At 38.5% G+C, this 22,880-nt stretch overlaps 1 pseudogene; it reads right to left on the bottom strand.

The window, feature by feature from the left end:
- Positions 1-372: 372 nt before the first annotated feature.
- Positions 373-1,732, bottom strand: LOC101415074 (cytosolic acyl coenzyme A thioester hydrolase pseudogene; annotated as a pseudogene).
- Between the last annotated feature and the right edge of the window lie 21,148 nt (positions 1,733-22,880).

Genomic DNA, 22,880 nt, shown 5'->3' with positions numbered 1-22,880 from the left:
GTTGGCAGTGGTAGGCAAGTAAGAGAAAAGTAGCTCTCTTTTTTAAAAGGCTACCAGAAAGTATCTTCCCATTTTTGTTCACCTTGGCGTGTAGAAAACATGCAGTGATGTTACCTATTGTCATTACTTGAAGATTTTACCTATATCTCACTCTGAATCTTCCTTTTTTCATTCTGGGGCAGTAGTTGGGTTCTGTACTATGCTACTTTTCTTTCACCTGTATTAGTGGGTTAATACTCATTAGGCAAACTTCACATGACACCAGTTCTCAAAGTAAATTGGGTTTTTGACCAAGGGGGTAACCTCTGAGTAAATGAACACTTCTGGTCCTGTTATCATGGGCTGCTAGAAGCCTCAGGGGCTGGAGAGTGCCTAGGGCTGTGGTTCCATCTGGCCCTGTTGCTTTGCCTTCATCTGCCGGTACAGCTCATTGTCTTCCTCACAGCGCTTCTTCTAGTCCTCTGTCTTGGGCACAAGCTAGGGCATGGGCAATGACTTGTTCTCCTGTCTCAAGGACACATAGATAAAGGAGGCCCTGGTGGTTGATATCATTTCTGCACGATGTCCACCATGGGTCAGTGTTCATCAAGACTTTGACGTCCATGGACTTATTGCTCCTGAAGGTCAAGTGTCCAGAAATGGTTACCATCACCCTTTTCTGATCTTGTGAAAATTAGTGGCCACCACAGAAGCCATGACTATGTGAGTCTTGCAGTGCCAACTACCTCGTCCATGAGCTTCATGGTGACACCTTCATGCATGAAGCCATGCAGGGTACAGTTGGAAGGCCCTGCCATGTGGATCAAGCTAGACTTTCTGTGGCTGATAGTATTATGTCCTGTGTTAAGGATAGACTGGCCAATGTCCCTATTCCTCCACTTGGAGTCCATGCATTCCAGGTTCTGGACTTCCTACTGCTTCCAACTTAACTCCTTCTGCTCCTGACAGGAGTACACAACAGGAATCACCTCCAGGACCTTGTCCATGTTCTTCAACTATAGGGGCAGATACTGCGAGGTCAGTTTTTTGGTAACTGTGAGGATGTTTTTATATATTGCATTGTCCTGGAATTCCACGGAGTTCTTGGAGATCTTGGTGATCTTTGCATTGAAATGTGCTACCTCTCTGATGCACATGGGTGACAGGAAGTCCGTTCACTTCACCTCAGCCAGGACAAGCACACAGCCCTCCCTGTTCTGGCTGTTACAGTGCTGGGTGCTGATTATGGCCCCGGCCCCCTCAAACATTTTCAGAATAATCCCTCTGTGGATATTGCAACAATGTTGGCATCATTTGGCTGCAAAATCCAGCAGATCTGTATGACTGATGTGGTCTCTGTGATGGAGTCCACAATGCTGGTGGCAGCAGCCACAGCCAGCTGAAGGAGAGTGCCGGTGACTGGCAGGCCTGGTGCAGAATGAATGAGCCCAGGAAGCTTATCTTTTATTTTTCTCACCTCCTTATTCCCACCTTGTAGCCTCACTCTGTCAGAGAAAATTTTAAAATATTCACACACCCTGGCTCTGCACAATGTGTGGTTTCCAAATTTGGTTGGGTTCCCAGCATACCCCTCCAGTTGTTTTACTTGGTTTTGGTCATCTCTCTCTTCCATTCTTTTCAACAACTGTTTCAAAACTTCAGAATTTACCCCAAGTTCTTCCTTCCTCCAACAACTGCTGATTTCATTCTCAGAAAATGACCTTGCCTTCATATCACTGGAAAAACAGGTCATTCGGGAGGTATCACTCACTATCTCTGTACACTTATCTATATTCATTGGTTTACATTTTTTTCCCCTTCATTCTAGAAGGTGGCAATGAAGTCCCTTATTGGATCAAGGACTGCCCAGGCCTTTCCATATCTACTCTGTCCTTGCTTTATCAGTCATCTCTTCCTCAACCTCTTTATCAGCTCCTTTCCTCAGCCCATGAACACCTTTACTTAAAAAAAAATTATTGTGGTAACATATTAAAAACATAACATTTTCCATTTTTACCACTTTCACATATATGTCAGTGCTGTTAATTATATTCTCAATATTGTGCTACCATCACCATCATCCATTGCCAAACCTTTTCCATCATCCCAAAGAGAAACTTTGTACCTATTAAACATTAACTTCCCTTTCTCCTCTACCACCTCTGTTCCGGGTACCCTGTAATTTATTATCTGTCTCTTTGAATTTTCATATTCTAATTATTTCATGTAAGTGAGATCATACAACATTTCTCCTTTTGTGTCTAGCTTATTTCACTCAATATGAAGTCTTTGAGTTTCATCCATATTGTAGCATGCATCAGAACTTCATTTCTTTTTATGACTGAATAATATCCCATTGTATGTATATACCACATTGTGCTTATCCATTCATCTGTTGATAGTCACTTGTGTTGCTTCCACCTCTTGACTAATGTGACTAATGCTGCTATGAACAAATGTACACATACCTGCTCAAGTTCCTGTTTTCAACTGTTTTTGGTATGTACCAAGAAGTGGGATTGCTGCATCCTATGGAAATTCCATGTTAAACTTTCTGAGGAACCACCAACTGTTCTCCACAATGGTTGCACCATTTTCATTCCCACCAACAAGTCACGAAGGTTCCTATTCCTTCACATGCATCTTCACAATCATGTTATTTTTCATTTTTTAAAAAAAGTAATAACCATTCTAGTGGATGTGAAGTAGTATCACCTTGCGATTTTGATTTTGCACTTTCCTCTTTGCTACTGATATTGAGTGTCTTTTCATGTGCTTATTCACCATTTTAATTTTAAAAGCCCCTTAGACTGGCATGGGGATCCAGCTCCTCTCTATTCCTCCACTTTCAGATCATCCAAAAGCATAGCAAAACTTGCTTTCTTGGACTTTTCATCTCGGTTTTATTCCTTGAGTTCTGAAATCTGCCATTCTCTTTCCTCTACTGAAGCTATTTTCCTTAAGATACATAGTGACCTAATTGTGAAATCTAATATCCTTTTTCCAATCTTATGTAACCAAACCATTTTTTTCTGGTCTTTGAAACTGCTAATTACTTCCACCTTTTAAAATGCAATGTCTTTTGGGAAGTGACTGTGGCTCAATCAGTTGGGCTCCTGTCTACCATATGGGAGGCCCTGGGTTCACCTCCTGGGGCCTCTTTGTGAAGGCGGGCTCGCCCAGGTGCCATGGAGCACTACCTGGCCCGCAAGTGCCATTGAGAGCCAACTCAGCAAGGTGATGCAACAAAAAAGGGAGACGAGCAAAAATGCAGAAGAGCGCACAGCAAATGGACACAGAGAGTAGACAGTACAGAAAAAGCTGCAAGGGGGGGGGGGGGGAGGGGATAAAAAATGCAATGTCTTTTTTTGGATTATAAAGGTAATACTAATTGCAGAATATTTGGAAAATATAGGAAAATATAAAGAAGAAATATAAAGTCACCTGTGATATCATTCATCAATCATGACCACTGTTAACATTTTGAAGCATAATTTGAGATATATAGGTAGGGATATTTCTGTACAGTAGCTTTTACTTGCTCTTTAAATTAACATTGTATTGTGAATTAGTTCCCAAATCATTAAGTAGTTTAAAGATGCTTAGAACTGCTGCCTGATATTCTATAGAATGAACTGTCATTAGTTTAACCATTTCCCTTATTGGATATTTAACCCATTTTTTTTTACCTCTTTTATAAGTAAAAGGACTATATATATTCTTACATATCAATCTTTGACAATTTCCTTGGCGTTACTTCTTTAGACTAAATTATTAAAAGACAATTATTGGGTCCAAGTGTAAAAATATATTTTAGGATTTTTCTTCATAGTGTCATATTGACTGCCAGGACAATTGTAGTGATTCGTATTTTCATTTGCAAAGTGTCCAAATGCCTGTTTTCCTTTTTAATATTTGTATCTTAAAACCGTCTACTCTATTTCTGTTATAATGCTCTTTATTCTATTACTCTTGTCTAGTACTCCTTGTACTTCTCTGAGTGCCTTGTTTTGGTCCTCTTTCTGAGAAGTTATTGTCATATCAACCACTTAAAGTTGATGCTCATCATGGTTATATCCTTAGCCCACTGCCCTTCACATTCTAGTTTCCCCCTAGTGCCATTTCTTCTCCTAATCATTTCAAGTACCTCCACTATGCTGAAGAATCCTAAATCTTAGAATTAGACCAGGCTTTTCTCCTGAATTTTAGACTCCTTTGTAAGGAATCTATGCTTTATTATCCTACAAATAACTAAAAATTCAAACTCAAAAAACATGAGATGGCCACTTTCTCCACACCAATGCCACATTTTCTTCGATTACTAATCACAATAGTTCATGAGTAGAATATCAGTAAGTCCACTCTAATCCATGCTCTATTCCTGCATCCTGTGGACCCTGGGATGTTTATGTCCACTCCACCTCTATATCAAGAGGGGGCTTAGATTCCACATGGATGCTGGATGCAATCCTCCTGCTTTCAGCTGTAGGCACTCTTGGCTCCATGGTGTGGTGGTTGGCCTTCTTCACCTTCCTGTTAGCTGAGTGGGGTAAGTCCAATAAACCAGAGTAGGAGCTGAAGTCTGTTGAGGCTCAGGGCCTGGCTATCACATGGTCAGTCTAGAGATTCAGGCCCCCTGGGTATACATTAAACCCCAGCACCAACTACAGTTCTGGTAAAGGTAACAATTAAGAAAATAAAGACAAAAACAAAAAACATGAGATAGTTCAACCAGCCAAGGAGTCACCCAAACTTAAAACCTGGGAGGCTTATTTGCCCTTCTTTCTTAGTCAACCCACTCCCTCACCAGCCCCCATCATAGGGAGAAAAAATTCCTTTTTTTCAATTTTAAAATAATAATAAACTTTATTTTTAATGATAATCTGTTTTAGATTACAGAAAAGTTACATAAAAATTATAGGGGATTACCATATAACCCCACCCCTCTCCCTCCCAATTTTCCCTATTAATAACATCTTACATTAGTGTGGTAAATTGGTTACAACTGATGAATACATATTGAAGCATTGCCACTAACCAAGGTCTATGGTTTACATTATGGTTTATACTTTCAATCATACAATTTTATAGTTTTTGACAAAAGGTATAATGGCCTGTATCCATCATTGCAACATCAGGCAGAACACTTCCAATGCCCTAAAAATGCCTTATATTCCACCTATTCTTCTTTCCCCCTCCTCTCAGAACCTCTGATAACCACTATTTTAATATTAATATTACATGATCTTCTGTTACTTCAATAACAATAAGTCTACTTTGGTCCGTGGTTGCATTCCCCCTTATATTTGTTCATTCCTGAATCTTGAGGAATTTGGAATGATGATGTCTGCTCTACTTCAGATTGAGATGGAGCTTAGATTTTATGGGGCAAATGGTCGGAGCTGTTTTGCTTACAGTTATAGATACTCTTTGTTTTTTGGAATGGGACTTGTGCATCATCGTAATTTGATAGTTGTCCTGGGCAAGTAGAAGATTTATTTTAATGACCATCTACCTGAATTGAGACTATTATAGATAGGAATGTTCTAAAAGTTTTTATTATTTTACTTGCTTGAGAAACAAACTTTTGGTAGATTTTGTTCTTGGTTGATATTAGTTAAGGCCAAAGGCAGGGCTAAAACTTTTATTTCTGACCTTCAGGCCAGAATAGTATTCTTTCCCTTGAAATTTATGTTATAACCAATGTATATAAGCTTGAAAAAATTAGAAAACCCCATCACCTTTGAGCCAGAAGGCATAGTTGAAATATCCAATTGAAAGCCTTCATTTTATTACTTAGCAATCTGGGGGCCATAGATGTTGCATGGCTTATTCAAAGATGCATGGGTAGTTAGTAACTGAGATTCCTAAAATTGAAATCTCTTAACTTTTGGTCCAGTGTTCATTTCACTACATACGTATTTACATATATTCTTAATCCTAGTTCCCTTAAATCCTCTACAAAATGTTATCCAGGTGAAAGTAAGTTCTGGGACATTCTGTTTTTAGAGATTCTTACTCAGGACTGAATTATGATATTATTGGGTCTTAGGCACTTTTGCCTTCATGGACTACTTCCTCCATAGAAAAATAATAAAAAATTCTATTTTATGACTGCATTGGTATAAAGACTAATGTAATCTCGGCTGGATTCATTATAATATATTCATTGCTATTATATTCATTTTTTCTTCTGATTTTAAAAGAAAGTAAAACATTTCATTTGCTTCTAATGGTATTATAGGCCCTAAACATTGTGCCTGAAGAATGTCAGTCCTGTTTATAATGCATGGTAAAGACTCAGAAGACTTGCAAAGAGAAAATCTTTTTACTTTTGTTTTACTTAGTATTTCCAAAATTTTGCTCATAGGGTCTTATTTACACCTCAATGTCCACTAGTGTTCTATAGAACACAGTTTAGAAAATATTCTCTGTTCTCAAACCGCAATGATAATCATCTCACCAAAAAATAGTGATGCAAAATCAAGTTACCCTGACTTGGATATGGTCAGGATCTCCAAAGTGGCTGTAAAATATCCACAAAATCCTCTACAAGATGTTTTATGGAGCAGGCACACACACCAAATTCTCATATATAGTTCACACTAACATATGGAATAGTTGATAATTACATTTCATTAACTTGTCTTTCTAGTACATGGGAATGGCATTACACCATTAATTCATGTTTTTGCCCCTTAAATTAATCAAATAAAATTGGGCTGTCTGCAAAACTAGATTCCCAACTCATTTTCAGAAGTTGGATAGAGAAATTTCACAAATTACAAATCAGGGGAAGCAGATTTTGCTCAACTGATAGAGTGTCTGCCTACTATACGGAGGGTCCAGGGTTCAAACCCAGGGCCTCCTGACCTGTGTGGTGAGCTGGCACATGCACAGTGCTAATGTGTGCAAGGAGAGCTGTGACACACAGGGGTGTCCCCCATGTAGGGGAGCCCCATGTGCAAGGAGTGTGCCCCGCATGGAGAGCCACCCCACGCGAAAAAAGCGCAGCCTGCCCAGGAGTGGTGCCGCACACATGGAGATCTGATGCAGTAAGATGACAAAACAAAAAGAGACACAGATTTCCAGTGCTACTGACAAGAATGCAAGTGGACACAGGAGAACACACAGTGACTGGACACCAGAGAGCAGACAATGGGGGCGGGGGACCAAGGGGAGAGAGATAAATAAATAATAAATCTTAAAAAAAAAGAAATCAGCCAATATTAATTGCATAAAGCATTTTAAAAAGTGGCTACATTCTCTGTGCCTGTATCATTCTTTTAGCACATTGATATGGAACAATAAGATAGGTTCTTGAAGGTCCTTGATAACTGTAATGCTCCTTTTAAGTAGAAGGGTTTGTTATGAGTATCATCAGAAAAACATGGGGCACCAGCTGGGGTCTGGAATGAGAGCCATGCCTGCCAATCCAACGAAGTGTCTTTTTCAAGGGTATATATTAGTTGGTAAAGAAACACATGCCATCAAGGAGCTACCCACATCCTCTATATATGTGACTTAAGAAGCAGTGAGGTTCAGCTCAATAACATTCATTGAGTGCCTTGTTTGTGTCAGGTATTCGGCCCAAATGAGGTACAGTCCCTGCATGATAAAGGTTCAAGTCTAATATTTAAACAGCAAGATTTAATATAATGTGGAAGAGTTATGTACAGGGAGTTATGGAAGCATATTGGAGCAGTGGAAGATGTTTGGAAAGCACCTGACCCAGCTTGTGGAAAAAGGAAAGTGAAAAAGAAAGTATTGTTGTGGATGGGTGTATTGAGGGGTGGGAGAGGAGCAAAGGACTCAAAACAACCCCTAAAAGAACTTGTATCAGTTTCCTAATACAAGGATAAATAAAGTAAGTAAAATAATTTGGAATATGCAGAAAGCAAGGTGCCGTTATATTTAATAATTAATTTGATATCACGGACATGAGAGAAATGAGCTGTCACATGAGAGTTGATTTGCCTATCTATAAAACAAGGAAAGCATTTTAATATGTGATATGAAGTCTGAAACTCAGAGGCATAAACTTGCAATAATCAAATCTCTTTCAGATCTATAGTTTTACAGAGATCCTGTGATATATTTTCAGGTGATGGATCAGGATAGAGCTTATACCACAACAACAAACAAACAAAAATCTCAGTGGTTTAGCACAAGATGTATTTTTCAGTCACAAAGTCTGCTGTGGATCTGGAGACTCTCCAAGGTAAGCCTGTCCCTGAGATGACCAGAGATGCAGGCTGTTTTGATCTTCTCTCTCCATCAACTCAAAATGAAAACTCCTCCATAACTGCAAGACACAGGAAGAGAAACACTGGAAAATCAAACACCGACTTTTAAATATTTTGGTCTTGGAAGTGGCACCTAAGATTTCTTTTTTTTATTATTTTATTTTATTTATTTCTCTCCCCTTCCCCCCGGTTGTCTGTTCTCTGTGTCTATTTGCTGCGTTGTCTTCTTTGTCCGCTTCTGTTTTCAGCGGCACAGGAATCTCTGTTTCTTTTTGTTGTGTCATCTTGTTGTGTCAGTTCTCCGTGTGTGCAGCACCATTCCTGGGCAGGCTGCACTCTCTTTCACGCTGGGCCGCTCTCCTTACGGGGCACACTCCTTGCGCGTGGGGCTCCCCTACGCAGGGGCCCTGCGTGGTAGGGCACTCCTCATGTGTATCAGCACTGTGCATGGGCCAGGTGCACATGGGTCAAGGAGGCCCAGGGTTTGAACTGCGGACCTCCTATATGGTAGACGGATCCCTAACCACTGGACCAAGTCTGCCACCCTTGGCACCTAAGATTTCTGCTCACAATCCATTGCCCAGACTAATTACATGGTCACTCCACACTCCATGGAGCCAAGGTTTATTTTTTTAATTTTTTAATTATCTTTTTTAAAGTTAATAGATCACACAAAACGTTACATTAAAAAATATAAGAGGTTCCCATATATCCCACTCCCCACTCCCTACCCCCATCATTTTTTACTGTATTTTTTGAAGATGCATAGATCACAAAAAATGTTTCATTAAAAAATATAAGAGGGAAGTGGATTTGGCCCAGTGGTTAGGGCATCCGTGTACCACAGGGGAGGTCCACAGTTCAAACCCCAGGCCTCCTTGACCCGTGTGCAGCTGGCCCACGTGCAGTGCTGATGCGCGCAAGGAGTGCTGTGCCACGCAGGGGTGTGCCATGCAGGGGTGTCCCCCGCATAGGGGAGCCCCACGTGCAAGCAGTGCACCCCGTAAGGAGAGCCGCCCAGAGCGAAAGAAACTGCAGCCTGCCTAAGAATGGTGCAGCCCACACAGAAAGCTGACACAACAAGATGACACAACAAAAAGAAATACAGATTCCTGTGCCGCTGACAGCAACAGAAGCAGACAAAGAAGACGACGCAGCAAATAGACACAGAGAACAGACAACCAGGGTGGGGCGGGGAGGGGAGAGAAATAAATAAATAAATCTTTTAAAAAATATAAGAGGTTCCCATATACCCCACACCCCACCCCACCCCACTCCTCCCATATCAACAATCTCTTTCATCATTGTGGCATATTCATTGCATTTGGCGAATACATTTTGGTGCACTGCTGCATCACATCTGGAAGGAGAGGAAACCTGGATGTGGGAGAACATTAGACTTCTCTACTGCACCATTCTTAGATATAAATAAGACTTTCTGCATACTCAAAGACCAAACTCCAGGGATCAATAAGAGTTAATTGGCGCTCTTTCCATAAAATTAAAAGATAATAGAGTCAGAGTGTTTATGAATATTTAAACTTGTCTTTCCAGAGTCATAGAATATTCAGAATTTTTAAAACGATGTCCTAGATTTATTTTTCTCGAAGTAGAGCACCCTCATCGTGATCAACTTGGGTACTTGCTAAAAACAAAGATTTCTAGAACCCATCTGCAGAATGAGACTATCTGGAGGTGGGAAACTACAAGCTCCCCTGCAGCTTATTATGTATACTAAAGATTGAGAACCACTGACTTAGAGGAAATGGATGGTCAATGCCAGGAGATAATAGGCTTTTTTGAAACCCTTTTGTGGAGTAGAGCTTGCCTTGGGTCTTGCCTAGTTGAAGACCAGAAAAAGATCTGATTTGACTAATACTAGTCTAGGTCAGAAGAAATTTCAAAGAGCTGGACCGTCCTGGGAATACACAAGCTATCTACTTAGTAGGCAGACTCTTTCAAGCTCCTAGGCATTTGACCTAGTTTGAGGACAGAGATGATTCAAGAATATTGTATTTCATTTTGATATTTATATTTCGATCTCTTGCATTTTCTATAAATCCTCAAACCCTAGGTGATCTCACCTAGGTTTATTGCTGGATATCATATCTTTTGTATGTTAACCCTTGCCAATATAGACTGAACCTCTTTTCTAACTCCAGACTACTGTCTGCTCAACATCTCCATTCAGATGGCTAATAGGTATTTCAAAGCTAGCATGTCTAAAATTGATCTCCTGATAGTCTTTCCTCAAACATGCTCCTCTTATGGTCTCCCTATATCAGTCTATGGCAACTTCATACTTTGGTTTGGCTCAGACCCAAATTCTTGGAGTCATATTTAACTTCCCTTTCTCTCACATATACCATCCAATCTACCAGGGAATCCTCTCAGCTTTGCTTTCAAAATATACCCAGAATTTGACCACATCTCACTAGTTCCATTGTCACTATCTCAGTCGAACTACCTGGTTTATTGCAATAGCCACCTAAAGTGGTCTGTCTGCTTTTTTCTGCTCAAAATTCCTTTAGTCTACTCTCAGAGTGGCAGCTAGCAAGATCCTGTTAAAACATTATTGAAGATATATCCACTCCTCTGCCCAAACCCTTCCAAAGGGCTCCCTTCATCACTCAGTGGAAAAGCCAAAGTTCTTACATGCCTTGCATGATCTGGTCCTTCTTTCCAAACCTATCACCTTTTACCATTTCCCTTATTCACTCACCTCAGACACACTGGACTGTTTTCATTTATTTCCTTGCACAACAGACATGGGCTATTTGAACCTGTTCCTCCACCTGCCTGGATGATTTTTCTCCAGATATATTGTTAGATCTTCCTTCAGGTATTTCTTTAAAGGGCATCCTCTCAAGGAGGTCTTCCTTGTTCACTCTACCTAAAATGTCACCCCTCAGCCAATACAGACACTATATCCCCTTTATCTTTATTCAGCATGCTGTATATTTTATTTATATCTTGCTTATCTTTCATCCATCATATTATAAAGGTCCATGAAAGCATTAGTTCTTTCTGTTTTATATACAATGTATTCCAGCATCTAGAACAGTGCCTGGCACATATAGTGATGCAATAAATATTTCTCAAAAGAATGAATGAAAATTATCTTCTAGTGATACCCAGCCTTTGCTACATTACAGCTCTGATCGATATTTTATTGAAGTCTTTGTGATCTGCTGTTTATTTCACCTTCCCTTATATCATAAACTGAAACTTTTCACTCAAAATTGCTAAATTGTCAAGAATAACTCAGGGCCAAGTAACAAAAAGGGAGCATGATGATGAGAACTTTGGCCACCAAGAGAAGAAAATTCTAGGAAGACAGGGAAGAGTAAAAGGAATGGGAAAAACAACTTATGCAAATCTATAGGCATGTGACTGTGGTAAGCAGCCTGTAAACTGGCTCCCAATGATCCTAGCCTCCTGGTATTCATGAGAAGTTGAATGTGAGCTGGACCAGCAGACACACGTCTAACAAATAGAATACAGCAAAAGAGATGAGATATAATTTCCAGAGGTAGGCTACAAAATGATTCCAGAGTCTCTGTTGCTTGTTCTTTCGTGCTCGCTTTCACTTTCCTCCTCTGATGAAGCACAATGCCATATTTATGAGCTTCCCTATAGAAAGACCCATGTGGCAACTGAGAGAAGCCTCTGGCCAACAGCCAGGACTGAGGACCCGAGGCTAAACACTTCCAACAACCAGAATGAACTTGGAATCAGATCTTTCCCCATTGGAATCTTGAGACAAACTGCTGCCCTTGCCAATGCCTTGATGATAGCCTGTGAGAGACTCTGAGCCAGAGGACCCAGCTAAGCCATGCTCAGATTCCTGACCCAAAGAAAGTGTAAGGTAATACATATTTGCAATTGTAAGGCAGTGAGTTTTGAGGTTATATTTTACTCAGTCATAGATAACTAATACAGTGGCTATATAGCAAATGCATAATTACATACAAAAAAATCTTTTTTTTAAGATTTATTCATTGATTTATTTCTCTTCCCTTCTCTCCCAACCCCAGTTGTCTGTTCTCTGTGTCTGTTTGCTGTGTCTTCTTCGTCCGCTTCTGTTGTTGCCAGTGGCATGGGAATCTGTGTTTCTTTTTGTTGCGTCATCTTGTTGTGTCAGCTCTCCGTGTGGGCGGCACCATTCCTGGGCAGGCTGCACTTTCTTTTGTGCTGGGCAGCTCTCCTTGCGGGGCGCACTCCTTGCATGTGGGGCTCCCCTATGTGGGGGACACGCCTGCGTGGCAGGGCACTCCTTGCGCGTATCAGCACTGTGCATCGGCCAGCTCCACATGGGTCAAGGAGGCCCGGGGTTTGAACCGCGGACCTCCCATGTGGTAGACGGACGCCCTAACCACTGGGCCAAGTCCGCTGCCCCCAAAAGGATCTTTTTAAGGAAACATGAATGTGTGGTGATAAATGAGTGACAATTTTTAATGAAGACCTATGTTTGTAGTAGCATTTATTAAGCTGGTTATATTCATTCATTTGTTCCACTGACATTTCATTGAAAACCTACTCAGTGACAGGCAGAATTCAAGATGAAATGATATAGTGATGAATAATATGCATTTCTATTTTAAAGGAGTTTGTAATCTAGTGTGGGGTGGAGATAATAGAGTTTAAGACTAAGTCCAGAAATAAATAATTAAGAATTCCAGACAGAGATAAGAGCTATGGAAAAAAATTAAACGCGGTAATGCTCTATAGACAGACTGGTCATAGAGGAGGAATTCCTTTTGGAGGCCTCTCAAAACAGATGACCTTTAAGTTGAATTCTGACTGATGAGAAAGATTCTGCAATGGGAAAATTTATGGGCAGAATGTTGCAGGCAGAAGGAAAGGCCAGATGCTGAAACAGAAATAAGCATGGTGTGTAGACAGGGGCTGGATCATGTTTTGATTTTATTCTAAATCAGTAGAAAGCCTTCAGGGAGTTTAAACAGGGGAGTGGAACATTCCATTTTAAGTGTTTAGATAGTAATTCTGGCTGTTGTGTAGAACATGGATTGTGGTGGGTAGGGGATTAGGAAAGAGAAGAAACATTTACAGAAGAGAAGAAACATTTACAGGGAAATAAAGGTGAGCATAATATTACATGGAGACGGTATGGCGTTTGTCTACTAACCAGGGCTTAATCAAAACTCAGTTGTTTCTATTGGCAATGGGACACTCAGCCACCAAGTTTTTGCATAAGGGAAGACTGTGAGTCTGTGGCAAATTCACAGATCAGTCTTAGTTCCTTGTCAGTATAACCGGACTAATAGGCAAATTGGTTTATGCATGAAGTGATGTGAGGGGAAGCAAAGAAGCTGTATTTGAAATTAACTCATTTGTTCCTAGAACAGGGTCAAGTTTACTTATTCTATTAATCAAAAGAACATTTAGGCTCTTAATATTGATGATTATATTTATGAACTTTTTCTTGTGAAATTGAAACTTAGCCTAGTATTATATACTGCCAAAGAGCTACCTTCTGAAAGCCTCCTTGTTCAAATGTGGCTTCTGTCTAAACCAAATTCAGCATATAAATGCACTACCTAACCCTCTGCGCCTGACATGGGACATGACTCCCAGGGATTATTACCAAGTGCCAACTAGCAATGTATCTGGAAAAAGACCTTTATCAAAAGGGAGAAATGGTAAATATGTTTGAGTTTTTATGACTAAGAGATTTCAGAGTGAGTTGGGAGGTCATTCCAACAGTTAAGCAGGATCTTATTGACAGACACAGTAAATAGTGCATCAAATAACAGGGCTGAAGAGACATTCAGAAATTATAAGCAGGGCAGACAGCACAGGAACTCAGCACTCTGCCAGTGGGCCTTACTTTGGAATTTATACTCCCCAGTGTAACAGAATTAGACTCACTTATAGATTCTCTACACACAGTTCTTCTACCCCTTTTATTTGAACCTACACTTAGCACTATACTTGATAAATATATGCCCCACAGACTTAAATCTTTGTCCATGTGCCAGTTGAGCCCTGAATTTCAGCAGAGTTGCAATACCTACTCTCTAGTTCATTGGCTCAACTAGAACAACTAACAAGGAGATGATGATGGACAATGCCCATCCCAAGTAACAGAGAGTGTCTGTAACTGCAAGCAAGATAGTCCCATCCATCTGCCCCATGGGATCTAAGCCACCTCTCAGTTAGAAGAAGAATAGACATGACCATCCCCAAATACTCAAGATTGGGAAATTAACAATGGACTGAAGTAGACTTATTATTTTTCTACTGTAGACTTATTAATCTTCTAGAAATGGAAGAACTCTTATCATCAATACAAAGGCAGTGGCCACCAGAGGTTCTGAGGGATGAGAGAGGGAAGAATACGTGTAATATGGAGGCATTTTGGGACACTGGAATTATCCTGCATTCCATTGCAGTGATGGATACAGGCCATTGTATATTTTATCATAAGCTAGAAATCATGCAGGACGGAGAGTAAACTGTAATGTAAACTGTAATCCATAGTTAGTAGCAATGCTATAATATGTGTTCATCAATTTTAACAAATGTACCACGCTAATGAGGGATGTTGTTAATGTGGGGTGAGGGAGTGAGGAATATGGGAATCCCTTATATATATATTTTTTAAAGATTTATTTATTTAATTTTCCCCCCTCCCCTGGTTGTCTGTTCTCTGTGTCTATTTGCTGTGTCTTGTTTCTTTGTCCACTTCTGTTGTCGTCAGCGGCACGGGAAGTGTGGGCGGCGCCATTCCTGGGCAGGCTGCTCTTTCTTTTCACGCTGGGCGGCTTTCCTCACGGGCGCACTCCTTGCGCGTGGGGCTCCCCCACGCGGGGGACACCCTTGCGTGGCAGGGCACTCCTTGCGCGCATCAGCGCTGCACATGGCCAGCTCCACACGGGTCAAGGAGGCCCGGGGTTTGAACCGCGGACCTCCCATATGGTAGACGGACGCCCTAACCACTGGGGCAAAGTCCGTTTCCCCTCTTATATTTTTAATGTAACATTTATGTAATCTAAACCTTCTTTAAAAGTAAAATAAATAATTAAAAATACTTAATCATTGATTTGGGAATTAAACTATTTTTTCTTTGATTGGCAAAAAAAAAAAGAGAACATTTAAGCTTATAGCATTGGTGCTTTGCACAACGAATAACTCTTCAATGTCCAAGAAGAAAATTCAACTTTGATGGCTTAAAAACAGTGGTTAGCATTGTCTTCTTGTGTTCTTAAGTAAGATTTTTATGACTTTGAAGGCTAGCTTCATGGCACTATAAACCAATTAAATGTTAAGAATACTCTCGCTTAATCTTGGTAAAAAATATTCCACATAGAAATGGCTCTTTGACTCCCTTTATGATAATTAGGTCTCCAAGTAAAAAACAAATTATAAGAAGAGCTATCCTCTGTTGGTTGCCTTTATCAACTGCCATGAAAAAGAAAGAAAATGATGAGTTGTGTTATGGAATGTGAAAGCTGAAACATTTTAATAGCTGTCACTGTGACATACGGCTTGTTTGATGCTGACTCAGTCTAAAGGGCTATAGAAAGTAGGACAAGACAGAAGTGAAGTAGAAAGTGGCACAAACTTTCCAAGTCACCCTGAGTTCTTAAAGTATTATAAAAATAGCAAAAGTTCAGTAATATGACTTCATTGCAAATTTGGCACTCAACATTGAGAATAAAATAGGTAGTTACTATCTATTTTGTACCTTTTTCTGAATGTGGGTGTAAGGAGGGAAGGTAAATAAAACATGGCTTAAGTTTGAGAGGCATGATATGGATTCAAAAATTTTTTTGGAGTGACTCGATATGTAATATGTTTTCTGATCATAAAGTAATGTATGTTTATTTTAGAAAACTCAGAAAATAGAATTATAAAGAAAAAATGTGATTTAATGTTTAAAATTATTTTTGAGTCCGATAACAGCAATTTTAATATTTGACCACTGAAAAGAATAAGATTATTTTAAAAAATAAAATGTACTGAAGTATACATTCCATAATACATAACTATACTACTTGGTGAATATTCACAAGTTCAACACATCAATGTGAATAACATCCATATCAAGACATTGAACACTATCAGCCTCCCAAAAGTCCTACTTGTGATCCCAGTCACTGCCTGTATCCTTGAGGGCAACCACAATCCTGAGTTTTAACTAGCTGTAGAAGATTTCTTCCTGTCTTTTAACTAGGTATAAAAGAATCACACTTTGCCTTTTTAATCTTACTTTTTCAAATGAATGTTATATTTGTGTATTGCATGTGGCAACACATTCTTTTTGCTGTATAGTATTTTGCTGAATGAATATGCCATAATTTATTTATGGGTAATTATTTTCCAAAGTGGTTGTACCAGTTAACAGTCTAACCAGCAGTGTATGAGAACTCGAGTTGATCCACATCATTGACAACACTTGGTATTGTCAGTCTTTTTAATTTTAGTATATTTTTAAAGAAAAAAAGTAAATTTTGATATGATTTGGGTAGGAGCATTCTCCTTTAATGTGTCCAGGGTTGATGACATTCAGTCCATGGAATTTGGACTTAAAGTGATTAATACTTTCAGCATCACAATAACGTTTTTTTGTATTTATCTTTTAGAAATTTTAGGTGAAACATGAAATATTCAAATATGAGTACAGATTGGAACAAAAATGTTAGCAACCTTGACAGTGTAAAATAAAAGCAAACTGATGAAGAATGGGAGATGGAAGGAAGAATTAAAAAAAGGAGTGGAGCCCTTATAGCTTCATCTTACAACGTGGATAGTAGAGAGAAAACAATCAAAAGTTGACAGGGTGTGAAATAGTTTTATGCACATTATTTAAAATTCTGAAAGCAATCAACAGAACATCCCAAATATAACATAATTAAGAAAAATAGGAGTAAGAGGTGGGCCAGCTGGGATAATATAATTGAATGAAATATCCATTTTTTTCATACAGGTTGTAAGTAGATATAATTTAATGCTGATAATGCAAGAAATAGAGGCATAAGTGTATTGCACTACTTAGAGTTACCAAGATATATATCTAAAGAACTAGAAAAGGTTAAAAGAGAGAATGGAGAATGCCCCTGAAGTTGGGAAGGGCTAGACCCAGTGATGATTGCTTTTCATTGTAAACTTCTTTTGATTACTTAGTTCTTTACTATGTGCATGCATTATTTGGTGTTAGTGATTTCAGTTTTTACTTTATCGTGAAGAAAAAGAGAAAAGGAAAGAATCATAAGGGAGAATGAAGATGCATTATTGGATGCAGAAATTGAGATGCCACAAAAGGAAATTGGGGAAGAAAAATGAAGGAAAAAAAGAGGATCACCATCAGGTTGAAAAGAAATTGTAATTGAAAAACTCTTATTTTATTTACTTGGAACCTTTCTTTCAAAATTCCATCTGGTTTGAAATAAATTATGGTTTGAGAATTTAGGCAGGTGACACATCCAGAAATACAGCTAAAGTGTGCTGGCTTCCCCATCTGTCATTTTCTATGTCAATCCACTGTTTACATTGTTTCCAGATAAAATCTTCTCACTTTCAATCTGATCCTATTATCCCCTGTTGGAAAACCTCTACTGGATCCTCATTGCCTACTCAGTTAAGTATTAAATCACCACCTTGGCATTCTAGGCAATTAGTAGCATGGCCTTGACATACAAGTTGCATATCATTAAACTACTGGTTAAGTGTCAGGCCAGGAATTTTAACTGAGACAGCCTTGCCTTTGAAGCCTGTGGTTTTTCACTGTGAAACTCACATGTGCACTTATAAGCACACATAAGGATATTCATGGCAGCAATGCTCATAAGAATAAGAAATTGGAAGCAACCATTTATAGGAGAGGAGGTTAACAAATTTGGTTAAGGTCATATAGTATAAGACAGAAATAATGGAAATAGATGAGCTAGACATATATGTCTTAATATGAACAAATTGCCTAAGCAAAATTGGAATTAATTGGAAGTAGCAAGTGGTAGAAGGATACACCCACTATGATTCTATTTATGTAAAAATTAATGTTATACATATATTATAAAAAAGAGCAAAAAGATTATCAGGAAAATTATAGACCAAAATCAGGAGCATAGTTATCTGCATGGAAGGAGGGAAACGAATGGAATTGGGGATACAAAGGAGGCATTGACTCTTGTGTTCCACCGTACTTCCTCATTTTTTTTTTGAAGTACCAGGGATCAGAGATTGAACCCAGGACCTCATATGTGGGAAGCCAGCGCTCAATCCCTGAGTTGGTTTTTTCATTTGTTGTTTGTTTTTGTTTTTTCAGGGGGCACCAGGAACTGAACCTGGGACCTCCCATGTGGAAGGCGGGCACTCAACCCCTTGAGCCACATCCGCTCCTCCATTGTACTTCTTAAAAAGAAAATATCTAGAAGTCGACATGGCAAACAATTAAAATGGGTATATGGGTAGTTATTACAGTATTATCTGTTTTCTCCGTATGTTGAAAATATTCCATAAAACAAATGCATAGGTAGAAAAATAATTAGAAAGATATGTAACAACATTTCAACATTTTAGTTCAGGTTGATGAGATTATGGGTGACTTTGTCCTTATTTTTGCTCAATTATATTTTCTTAAATTTCAGAAATAAGCATTCTTATTTTTGTAATAGGAAAATAAATAATGATGAAATTTAGATAAGTAAATACAAACTTTACTTCTTTAGAAGTGAAACACATGTTTTCCTCTAACTTTCAAGAAGTATTTTCCCTTCTCCAGCATAAGTTAAAAGACATAATTTATGCTTCTCCAGACTTCTACCACAAATCACTATCTTCAGTTTTTCATAATTTCATGGAAATTTCTTTTTTGAGACTTAACAATATCCACTTGACCTTAGCCCAGAGGTGATATACAATTTAGAAGAATTCATATTACTAGAGGCACATTAACTTTTCATTTTCAAACTTATATGCAAATTGGTAAGCTGGTCTAGGGAATCTACATTTAAAAATACTTACCTATATAACTCAGGATGTATTATGAGATGTTATCATTACTAATTTAAAGTAGTTTTTATTATTTTTTCTTCTGTTCACCTATAGAGGTGGTAGCAGTGTAGGAACATAAATCATAGAGATAAGTGTCATTCCATATTTACACAATGCCCCAAATTTAACCATTTCAAAATCTGATTAGATGGTCAAATTAATTTTTGCCATGAATTATCATCCAATTCCTTTATTTATCATGGTAACCAAATCAGGCAAAACAGTTATTTGATGGATGATTGCAGAATGGAAGGGAATATATTATTTAGGATAAGCCTAACTGATAAATGAAAATACCCTCAACCTCAGAGGCTTAATAAGTTTTATTCTTCTAATGCAAACTTCAGAGCATATTTTCTGACTGAGTAACTTAACTTCTGGGTAACTTCCCTTTAAGTAGTGACTCTAGGATCAAGGTGCCTTGCTTCTCCTGGATCAGTTTTGAGAACCTATACTAGATGCTGTATCTACCAGGAGACAAGGGAAGGGAGCTTAGATCTCATGGGGGATTTTAGGGGCCTAGCCTCCAAATGAAGGTATATTACTTTGTCTACATTCCATTGGACAGTACAGTCCAATGGCCTTATCTAGATGCAAGAGTAATGGCAAAATATAGTCTTTCTGTGTGCCCAGGCCAAAAAATGAATGGCTTGATGAACACCTACCATTGTTTCTGCCATAGGAGACAAATATAAAGAACTGAACTCTGACTTTTTATTTGTACTTCCGTTGTGTTCGATTGGTTGTAGAATCCAAAACTAAGGCAGCCATGTTCTCTTTCTTCTAAGTTAAAACTAGAATGTCAATCCAACACCCTTTCATAATTAAAAAAAACTCAGAAAAATCGGAATAGAAAGTAACTTCTTCAACATCATAAAGAGCATATATGAAACACCCACAGCTAACAGTATACTCAATAGTGAAAGATTGAAAGCTTTCCCCCTGAGGTCAGGAACAAGACAAAGATGCCCACTTTCACCACTGCTATCCAGCATTATACCAGAAGTTCTTGCCAGAGCAATTAGGAAAGAAAAAGAAATAGAAGGCACCTGTATTAGTCAGCCAAAGGGGTGCTGATGCAAAGTATCAGAAATCTGTTGGCTTTTATAGAGTGTTTATTTGGGGTAAAAGCTTACAGTTACAAGACCCTAAAGAGTCCAGCTCAAGGCTGCTTTCTCACCAAAGTCAGTTGCCATGTCTTGAAGCAAGACGGCAGGCAATCTCTGCCTGGCCTCTCGGGCCTTCTTCCTTTTAAGGCTCTGTGGGCCCAGCTTCTTCTAATCTCAGCTGTAGGCTGGCATAGGACTTGTCTCTCAGGGCTTCCTATACCAGGCTGGTATAGGGCTTGGTTTTTTCCAGGATTTCTCAGCTGCTTAGCTGCAAACTATCAGGCAAATGGCTTGGTTCTCTTCTTGGGGCTTTAGCTGTTTGAGCCTTCTCCTTTCTGTCGCATGGCAGGACTGAAAGGACAAAGTTCTTGCCTCTTCCATCTATGGAGCTCTCTCTCTTCGTGTGTGTCTTCTTGTTTGAGTGCCGGTTTATATCAGCCTACCCCAGGGGTGGGGACTCAACCTGAGTAATGCCTTACTGACATGGTCGAATCAAAAGCCCTGAATTGATTTAATTAAGTAAACCTAAAACCTTTGAATTTAATACAATCGAAGAGTATCATACTCAGAATAACAGACCAGTTTAGAAACATAATCTCTCTTTTTTGAGATTCATAAATAGCCTTGAACTGCCACAGCACCCAAATTGGAAAGGAAGAGTGAAACTTTTTATCTGCAGATGACATGATCGTTATATATATAGAAAGTCCTAAAGAAGCCACAAGAAAACTACTAGAACTGATAAACAGATTCAGCAAAATTGCAGGCCACAAGATTCACACTGAAAATCAACTGTGTTTCTATACACCAGCAAAGAATATTCTGAAATGGATCCTAAAAGAATAAAATCTAGGAATAATTTTAACCATGGAAGTGTCGGACTTTTATACTGAAAACTACAAAACACTGCTGAAAGAAATTAAAGATGTACTAAGTGAATGGCAAGATGTCCTGTGTTCATGGACAAGAACAGATATTTTCACACTAATGAGCATAGTGGCATATACACAATAGTCAAAAGATGGAAGCGACACAGTGCTTATCAACAGATGAATGGATAAATAAAATGGGGTATATACCTAACAGTGGAATAGTATTCCGCCTTTAAAAGGAATGAACTGCAACATGGATGAACACTGAAGAAATATGCTGAGTGAAATAAGCCAGACACAAAAAGACAAACATTGTATGATCTTGCTTTATGAAATGCCTAAAATAAGCAAATGTCATAGAGACAGATGGTAGACTACAGGTTACCAGGGTTGAGGGGTGGGTGGGGAAGGAGGAGTTATTGCTTAATGGGTGCAAGTTTCTATTTGAGGTGATGAAAAAGCTGGGATAATGGATATTGGTAATGATAGCATAATATTAGGAATATAAGTAACACCACTGAATACTAGAGCTGAAAGTGATTAAAATGGATAATTTTAAGTTTTATATAGGTTACTACAATAAAAATGTTTTAAAAAGACACACATACACATAAACTAGAATGTTCAGGGGTCTGTAAGGGCTCTGGAGGAAAAGTCAAGAGACTCCAAGGCATGACCTCTGTCACTGACAGATAGTCAGGTGAGGAATTCCTAGTGAAGGCAGTTTCTACAATATTCACTCAATACTATTTGCAGTTAAAGAATAAAAAATGAGAGGGGTCATGGGACAGAACCAAAGTTACATTCTCAAGCATTGGGAGATATAGGACTAGAGTAGAGGCTTTCTGTTTTCTAGCAGAATAGTTGACTCAAAAAAAAATTTTTTTAGGAGGTACCGGTATTGAACTCAGGATCTTATACATGGGAAGCAGGTGCTCAACCACTGAGCTACATCCGTTCCCTAGAATAACTGATTTTTAACTAACCAAGAGGGACATAGTGGTCAAAGAACAATTTTGTTAGTTGTAAAGAACGAAGTTGCTTCCCAGCTCAGTTCTGACAAAATTCAGTTAAGCCACTTGTATTCACTACAACTCTTAAAAGCTATAATTGACTACAACCTCTGAATTAAGGATTCTAAATAAACTTAAACTTCAGAAAACAGTTAAAAATTTAAAAGGAAATGCTTAAATCTTGTCCTCCAAAATCCATAGTGTCATATTTAATTTGATTTTACCTGGTGGTTTTATTGTCAAAATTTAAGTTTCTGCTTACATTTTTCATAAATGGAAATTTAAATAAAAATAAATAGCTTCTAAGAAAAAATTTTAAATCACAAAGTATTATATTTTCAAAGAAGATATGAAAAATTTTCCATCTTTCACAATATAATAGTCAAATTAGTTTATTTAAATTGATTTTTTTTCTCATGGTCTACAATGTTTCTCTGATTTTCAAAGAATGTGATCATATGCCAATTAAATATGACACTATAAGAGGGCATAATTCTATTTATCAGTCTCTTATTTATTTTATCTTGGAAAATGTCATTATTCTAAAGTTAGTTTTGCCAGTAACATAGCCCTAAAATATTTTAAGACAACTTAAAATTAGAAAAAAATACTTATTTAAGGGATTTGCCTTAGGAAAAACTA

Source organism: Dasypus novemcinctus, chromosome X, assembly GCF_030445035.2.
Source record: "Dasypus novemcinctus isolate mDasNov1 chromosome X, mDasNov1.1.hap2, whole genome shotgun sequence".
Classification (NCBI taxonomy): domain Eukaryota; kingdom Metazoa; phylum Chordata; class Mammalia; order Cingulata; family Dasypodidae; genus Dasypus; species Dasypus novemcinctus.
The sequence above is the reverse complement of the archived record's forward strand: the minus strand, read 5'-3'. Positions and strand labels throughout refer to the sequence as shown.